Raw genomic sequence first — 8,887 nt, forward strand, 5'->3', positions numbered from 1 at the left:
TATGCAAATTGTTTCGCATTTAGATCTCAAAGAGCAGATACACTCAAATCTTAAACTAAACTTCTATCTTTACAAATGTATAAATAAGGTTAATCATTTTCTTTTATTGGTATACCACAAAACAATGGTATTATTCCTTTTTTGAAAAATACCTCCTAAATACCAATTAAAGCATCCAATTAAAACTCTGCATAGGTATTTATTATAGTAGGAAAATCGGTATTGTCAGAACATTCAAATATACGACATAAAATTTAATAATATACTAGGTGGACAAAATAAAAGATTTATATTCAATGAAATTATTTTAGTATTTGTTGATTATAGGCTACCACTAGCCCTAATACTATCCGAATATTTAAAAAGATAGAAATATTCTTACAGTAATATGAATAATAATCTACTCTTGAACAAAAACAGGATTAATGACACTAGCCAGCGTTTATTAGTTACAACTAAGGCAACACAACATTCTAATAACTACTATCTACCCTCATATTTAAATATTAAATCTTACGATTTATAACCTAAACTATCTATAAATGGTAATAAGAATAGAAAAGTTTAACTCGACAAAAAACTATTTACCAAAACCAAACGCCTAAACACAAACACATGCCTGAAACTAGGAACTTAAGTCAGGCGATTGAATGAAATAAAATCATGGTATAACACAGAATACCAATGTTTCTACTTTACTAACAATTTTCCACTTTTGAAACTTACAAACGTTTCTACTAGTTTTTTCTCATAGGACTTTTGTATTTTATTATCGTTATTAGTAGTCATTTGTCTCACCAGTTACATTATATGCTCTAAACACAATTTATAACCATTGTTTGGTATGGGATTTGAAATCTTTAGCTAAAGGATTTTTTTTCTTCCAAAATCAATTGTAATGTTATATATCTTGACCACTTTCCTTGTTTTCTCGAATATCACATAACATAAACTATCTACGCAATTATTTGTTTCATTTGTATTATAGTCAAAGTTGTCCTTCAAGTGAAGACAATATTGCATGGAGACCTTAATTATTAACTAATTAACAGATCAAATTTACTCAAATCTTCCTTTATTTAAAATATATTTCTAATGTGTCTATATTAAAACTTTTCTGTAACTATAGTAACACTTTGTTTTCTGAAGTAAATATAGCTCTATTATTTTGGAAAATGTAAACAAGTAGATGTGTCTGCACAATGTTTCCCCATATTTAGCAAATTTGTTTTAGCATAAAAACATATTAAAAATTGATTTCTCATATTATTGTTATCCAAATTAAATAATATGTTACGATTTTTAAGTGTGCTATAGTGAATGAATATAATAATAAATCAGTTACTCATTTTACTAATTAACTGTAGAACTGGGAATTTCTAGGAAGAGAACATATAATATTGAATTCTCAAAAGGGCGATCTAATTTGAGTACTGTACTCTAAATACAAGTAAAATAAGCAGAGTTGGTAGTCACTTGTTGAAAATGGCTTTGAGTTGGTAATTATTGCAGTCATCAAACCCTTACTTAGTTATTCCAGTGAAGGTTAGTTTGCTCCGAACTTCCAATGACTGATCTGAACTTCAGTTTGGAAAGTAAGTTACGAAAATTTAGGTACCCCTTATCCACACACTCCCGTCTTAGCTTTTCAATTCGCTGATATATAAATATCCCTTTATAATTTTGAAGTTATCAAACCTGTATTTTCAGCCGTGTATAAGAGATTATAGGTTTAAATCCACACAAATAACAAGACAGTTTTTAATGTTTTTTTAACGCATAAGTTAATATTTTAATACGAGATTTATAATTTTGATTTGTTAGAACAAAACACCTCATTAATAAAGAACAATCATGATACTTTAGTTGTATCGAGATATTACCTCATGTATATAAAAATAAAACTTCACTGAAATATCGTCAGTTTGATTGAATTGATAATTTTACCTCTCATTATATCATTGGCAGACACTAATTTAATATTTTTTGTGTGTCCCACGGTTAGTGGGACTAAACTACGACATGTCACAAGTTAAAGTTCTCTACATAACATTAAAGTTACCGTATACTTTAACAGTTGGTATTATTAATCATATAAAAAATAAAACACTTAAAACCACCGAGGGACACACAAAAAATATTAAATTAGTGTCTGCCAATGATATAATGAAAGAGAAAGTTATCAATTCAATCAAACTGACTATATTTCAGTGAAGTTTTATTTTTATATACATGAGGTAATAACTCGATACAACTAAAGAGTTTATCAATTAAAACCCAATTTAAAATACAAGAATACTAGAGTGATGTATATATATATATATATCCCTCTATAATTTTGAAGTTATCAAACCTAAATTTTCAGCCGTGTATAAGAGAATATATCCACACAAATAACAAGACAGTTTTTAATGTTTTTTGTTTTAACGCATAAGTTAATATTTTAATACGAGATTTATAATTTTGATTTGTTAGAACAATATTTGTATAGAACAATGATATATAGAATGATATATAGATATATAGAACAATGATCGGGGTTCGCTGCACCGAACCCCGCAAAGTGTCGTGCAGCGTACGCGATGAAGGCGTCGCAGGATGGTGCGCGCAAGAGCGTGCGTTGCCGGCATCCCGTCTCCACTGTGGTTCCCCTTGTACTTGCGATTCAAGCTTCGGCCTGCCGCACGTGGCGGTCCCGAGGCCCATTAAATGGCTGGGAGCACAGTGAGTCGGGGCAACTCCCCACAATACCACGGTTGGCGGTAAGTACCGGGTCGGGGTGCAGCCCTTCCCGAGGAACACCGTATCCAACAACCGAAAATAAGTGTGTCTCACTGTCAAGTGATTCCCTGGAGGCGTCACTCGTCCGGATTGCAGTCAGAGTTTACTCCGATGCGAGTACGACGACGCGTAGAGCCGCGCCGGCATGGCCGCGCGCGCGCTCCGCGTCCGGAAAGCGAGAACTCCTGATCCGTGCACGAGTGTCCGATTCCCGGCAGGAGGAAAGCGGCGCGTACACCTTACCAACGGTTGCGCGCTCGCCGGTACCCTGGTCGCCGGTGTGGCGGCGTAGAGCTCTCTCGTATTGTGTGCTCCGTCGTCCGCCGGCCGGCTCGAGGAATCGTAAAACGCGCCTTTTTAGGCGAAACCGTCCGGCGGGGATGCGACAAACCACACCAACGGTCCTCACCACAACGAGGTGCACAGCCGCTAAACCAGTTTACCTGGGGGAGTGTTTGTTCACTCTCGCGGCGGCCGTCTTTGTAGACGCGTAAACTCGCAGTCATTTGTTCACCATGAACTCAAGACGCTTGCGTCCCCTGGAGGCCGCTGCCCGGACCGGTGTGAGGCACCGGTCCGGCACAACAAAGGGCCTCGGTCCAACCACTCAAGACCGCTACCGCGAGGTGCGGCGACTTGAAGATTACCCTGAACGGAGGATCACTTGGCTCGTGGGTCGATGAAAAACGCAGCTAAACGCGCGTTGACGTGTGAACTGCAGGCCACATGAACATCGACAATTTGAACGCACATTGCGGCCCTGGGATATTATTCCAAGGGCCACGCCTGTCTGAGGGTCGGCAGAACATGAACTGCGGTTCAACCAGCTTTGCTGCGGCGAGGCTGTCGTAGAAGGCGGACTACGTACGATGGGTCTCGGCGGCCCTGCATCACGTGGGTGCAGGCGAGTCGCCTAGGTCCCGGGCCTTGTAGCCTAGCCGTGCGGTACACCTCAACGGTGACCGCGCGGACCCACGTGCGTCCCGCTCAGATGTCCGACTGCACGCTTTTTGGGAGCACTGTCACAAGACACCTCGCGTGTCTTCGGCAATCTCCTCAAATACCACTGCGGTGCATAGTACCGAGCTAGACGGGCGGCACGCAAAACACTCTGTTGTAGCCGCGAGTCGCGCGAAAGGCACGGCTCCGGTCCCGTCGTTCCCGAGGGGTCGGCGGTGAGTGACGCGGCTCGATCTCGCATGCCATGTTCATCTGTGGTGACCGACTAAAACAGTGAAATTATTCAACTGCTCACACGTGTTCTGGCACCTCGGCGGATCGTTGTCGGCGCTCACGCAACCGGAGGCGCGTGTCCCTTTCGGGGCCGCGAGGCCCGCCACGGCTCGCTCTTTTCGGAGAGCGTGTCCGCGAGCGGGTGAACACGCAAGTGTATAAATTTTCTCTGATTGCGACGTCAGATCAGGTGGGTCTACCCGCTGAATTTAAGCATATTATTAAGCGGTGGAAAAGAAACTAACAAGGATTCCCTCAGTAGCTGCGAGCGAACCGGGAACAGCCCAACACCGAATCCCGCCGGCTGCGCCGGCCGGGTAATGTGGTGTTCGGGAGGGCCCAACTAACCCGGTGTTCGGCGGCCAGTCCAAGTCCATCTTGAATGGGGCCACTGCCCGTAGAGGGTGCCAGGCCCGTAGGACGGTCGCCGGCGTCGGGTGGGCTCGGCCACAGTAAATGATATATTGCGTGCTTGATTGAGCTAATTGCGAGTGCCAAGAAAGTTTTCTTTTTCCTGTGATATTGTCCGTGTGGCAATAGTTTCTTGGTTATTTGCGATCTCATTCAGCAAGCTTTGAGGAGTCGTAAGCAAGCGGTAAGTGTGGGCCGTGGGGCTTACGCTCCTTTGTGTACTGTGGGTGTGCTTGCCTCCCCGGGGCGAAGCTGGGCAACGTTAGCAGTCTAGTGTGTACATTCTGCTAGCGGCTAAAAGGCACGACGATCTTGGTAGTTAAAGATAGGACAGAGTGGAGGGTTTGCCTATAGTATCCCAAGCTGTGACTGGAGGCGTCTCGAAGAGACTGCCGCAGCTGAGTACCAGCTCAGATGAGGACATGGTGCGCCAAAGTCCGAAGCGTCCGAGAGGACAAAATACTGTTGAGCAATCTGTTGAGCTAAGCCAGCCTGAAGAGGATTATGTATCCTCGGCTGAGTTGAGTCACGACCCTGTAGAGGTCTGCAATGCAGTCGGCTTAAAGCTGAGTCGTCTCCTTGGCAAAATGCGTAACAAGTTAACACATCCTGGCCAGATTGCAATTGAGGACTATTTTGCAAAAATTAGAGATTTGGCGGTGCATCTCCACCAAGAAAACATTGTCCTGAAGAGCAAACTCAGCGAGAGGGCCGCTGGTACACCGGTCGGAAAAGAGTTGCTACAAACTTGCCAGAATGCGATGACAGAAATCGCAAAGACAGCCAAAATAATAAGTGCGGGTACACCAGTGCAAACCGGCAGACCGAGTTACGCAGCCATGGCTGCTGTAGCTCCCCCAGTCACCGTACAAGGCCAAGGGCGCAAAGTTGCAAAGCCTAGAGACAAGTGCACGGCTCTTATCTACCCCAAAGACTCGACCCCGAATACCTCTAGCGAAACCACTAAAGCCCTGATTCAGATGACTGTTAAACCGCAAGTCATGGGCCTGAAGATCAGGCGTATTTCCAAAATACGCAACAATGGAGTGGCGCTAGAAGTCGAGAACGCAGAACAACTGCGTAAATTGGAGGAGATAAAAGAGCTTCGATGCGTTGTCAACATCGAGAAGCCCAAAAAGAGAAGGCCAAAAGTGCTGGTGTATGACGTACTAAAGGACCTAGATGGCAAAACTCTAACCGAGGTGGTGTTTGCTCAAAATAACGAACACAAGGAATGCACTCTGGAAGATTTCCAGAAAAACTTTAAGCCTCTTTTCAAGACTGGACCAAGGAACAAACCAACAAACAACTGGGTTTGTGAAGTTACGCCTGAGACTAGAAACTCGCTTATCAGAGCTGGCCGTGTCTTTATAGACTGGGCCAGCTGTAAAGTCATTGACCACCACATCGTGACAAGGTGTTTCAAATGCCAGAGGTACGGACACATGGCTAAAGACTGCAAGTCGGAAGTCGACGTCTGTGGCCACTGCGCAGCGACAGGGCACGAGACCAAAGCCTGTCCCTCTAAAGGTGACAAATCAAAGGCCAAGTGTGTGCACTGCTCCGGAGAAAGGGGCTCTGGTAGGCAATCCGGCCATCCGTCAGGGGACCGCAACTGTCCTAAACACCAGGACGAGATTAACCGCCTGATATCATTGACCGATTATGGCTGCTAGAAGACCTCGTTCGGGTGGCCAAATTAAATTTGGCCAAATTAACCTGCAACACAGTCATACGGCAGTGTATCAACTTAGGCAGGTTATTGCGGAGGATGGACTGGATATTGTGCTAATCCAGGAGCCGTACTCCTCAGTCGGAAAACTGTCCGGACTGGGCCTCAGAACAAAGTATCTGGGCCATAGAACCGCACCAGAAGGTCGACCTTGGTCCGCTGTTGCGGTGGCTAACAGTGCGATCGAGCCACTGGAGTTACTGCAGTTCAGAACTAGCCATTTTACATGTGCGCAAATTGACACAGAGATCGGTAAACTGTACGCAATAAGCGCTTACTTTCAGCCATCACATGATATTGAGCCATACCTGACCCATCTGCGATGAATTCTGCAATCTCTTAGAGGTGAACATGTAATTATAGGATTGGACGCTAACTCGAAATCCGAACTGTGGTTCAGCGACAGAACAGACGAGCGAGGTGCCGCTCTTGAAGACCTGATACTAGCGCACGGTCTTGTGATCCTAAATAGGGATGGTCAAATGTCGACTCACGTCAACATGTACTGGGTTCTACATGGACGTGGAGAAACGAACATTGATGTGACGCTGGCTTCGCCCAGCATCGCAAACAGAACTAGCGAATGGACTGGACCATCGCCTGATCACATGGTCTGTCTCGCTGGGCCCTCAGCACAGTAGAGTGGCCAGATCCAGAAACTATGCTGTCCGAAAAGCAGATTGGAACAAGGTAAGAAGCGAAATTAATAGAAGGATTATTGATGCTCGTATCGGTGATGGCTTGTATAATCAGAATGTACAGGAACGAGCAGCCGAGTTCTCGCAATGTGTCATTCAGGGATGCGACAAAGGCATCCCGAAACGGGCTATCATTAATAACGCAGTGCCCTGGTGGACCGACGAAATTGCAGCTAAAAGAAGGATTTTAAAAGCAGCCAGACGGCGGTTTCAGCGATGCTGTCCGTGCCAAAACCGACAAATGCTTTTAATTGCCTATCGGCGCTTGAGACAGGAGTACAAGTTCCTCATTAAAAACAGTAAAAGTGCCTGCTGGAAAACGCTCGTGAAGGAGGTGGGCAACTCGAATCCTTGGGGCTTCGTATACAAGCTCGGAGCGGACAAGTTACAACTTCAAAATGTTCTTTCAAGTCTGAGAGTGGGCAGATTTGCTTACGCGGGACAGTGGACAAGTTCCATAGAAGAGACGCTCAGCTTGCTTCTTGACACCCTGGTTCCACCGGATAATGAAACGGGTGAAAATGAACAGCATGCCCGTATAAGAACTATCTCTGATACCGGACAGGGAGTATGGGAAGAGGCCCCATTCACTATGCAAGAGCTTGAATTAGCCATGAAACGAACACGACCACGAAAAGCTCCGGGACCAGACCGGGTCCCCCCTGAAGTGCTCAAATGCTGGGATCGCCAAATTAAGTCCTGTTACCTTAGTCTTGTGAACCTATGTTGGGACGAGGGAATTTTTCCAGCTTGCTGGAAAACCTCGAGGTTACACATCATCAAAAAGGCGGGGGACAGAGACTGGGCTGACCCAAGCAATTATAGACCGATTAGCCTGCTACCAGTTGTGGGAAAAGTCTATGAGAGGCTGATTGCTACGCGCATCTTAGCCGATATCTCTTTAAATAATAAACTCCACTCTGGTCAGTATGGCTTTATCTCAGGGAAGAGCACAGTCGATGCTTTAGAGGGGCTAGTGGAGTTCGTTTCTCAGGCTACAGATAAGTATGTGGTGGGCCTCTTCATTGACATTAAAGGCGCCTTTGACGCCGTATGGTGGCCGGGGGTCATCGAGAAGCTGTTGCGTATGTCCTGCAGTCGTAACATTGTCGCCGCGATAAAGAGCTACTTAAGCGAAAGGACCGTCACTCTGGAGTCTGGCTTGACCAGTATAAACAGAGATGTAACGAAGGGATGTCCCCAGGGATCGATTCTTGGTCCCATCCTCTGGAACATAGTTTTCGATGACTTTCTGAGGCTGGACTTCCCCAGAGGTACTGAAGTCATTGCGTATGCTGACGATGGGTTGATCCTGATACAGGCTAGGTCTAGGAATGAGATAGAAAACAAATTCCATGCCATAACAGCTCAAATGGAAACCTGGGCAATCTCAACAAAAATGCGATTCGCAGTGAACAAGACGAAGCTTATGCTTCTTAAGGGCCACCTACATCGGGAACGTCCCCCGATTGTAACACTGCAAGGTGAACGCATTGAGATGACCAGGAGCATAATGTACCTACACTGAGCACTATCTACGATGGTGTATTCGTACCCATCGTTACGTATGGTGCCAGTGTGTGGGCGCACCGCAGCGCGACCACTGGAGTCCGCAGGGCTCTCCGAAGCAGCCAAAGAACAGTCCTTCTAGGGATTACGGGAGCTTACCGTACAACCTCGTTTGCTGCGCTGACGGTGATAGCTGGTAAAGTTCCAATTGACCTCATTGTACTGGAGATGCCGAGAATCCGTCAAGTCCAGAGGGGTTACCTGGATATCTCCAAGAGAGAGATCCGGCAGGGTACCCTGTCCACCTGGCAAGATGAATGGTCCCGGTCAGAGACCGGTAGATTGACGTACGGATGGATCCCAGACATTGGGGAAAGGTTGGGATGGACCTGGTTTAAGCCGGATAACCTGATGACTCAGTTTCTCTCAGGTCATGGGGCGTTTGTTTCCTATTTACACCGTTTCGGACACTCGGAGGACTCGCTTTGCCCCTGTGGTGAGGCTGAGGATTCTCCAGGGCATG

General features: G+C 45.6%; 1 non-coding gene across 1 annotated transcript; it reads left to right on the forward strand.

Annotated features, from left to right (window-relative positions):
* The first annotated feature begins 3,425 nt into the window (after positions 1 to 3,425).
* LOC124353266 lies at positions 3,426 to 3,581 on the forward strand. Its single transcript, XR_006921584.1, has one exon. It is a non-coding gene; the product is annotated as a 5.8S ribosomal RNA (ribosomal RNA).
* The last annotated feature ends 5,306 nt before the right edge of the window (positions 3,582 to 8,887 follow it).

Source organism: Homalodisca vitripennis, chromosome 1, assembly GCF_021130785.1.
Source record: "Homalodisca vitripennis isolate AUS2020 chromosome 1, UT_GWSS_2.1, whole genome shotgun sequence".
In the NCBI taxonomy this organism is placed as follows: Eukaryota; Metazoa; Arthropoda; class Insecta; order Hemiptera; family Cicadellidae; genus Homalodisca; species Homalodisca vitripennis.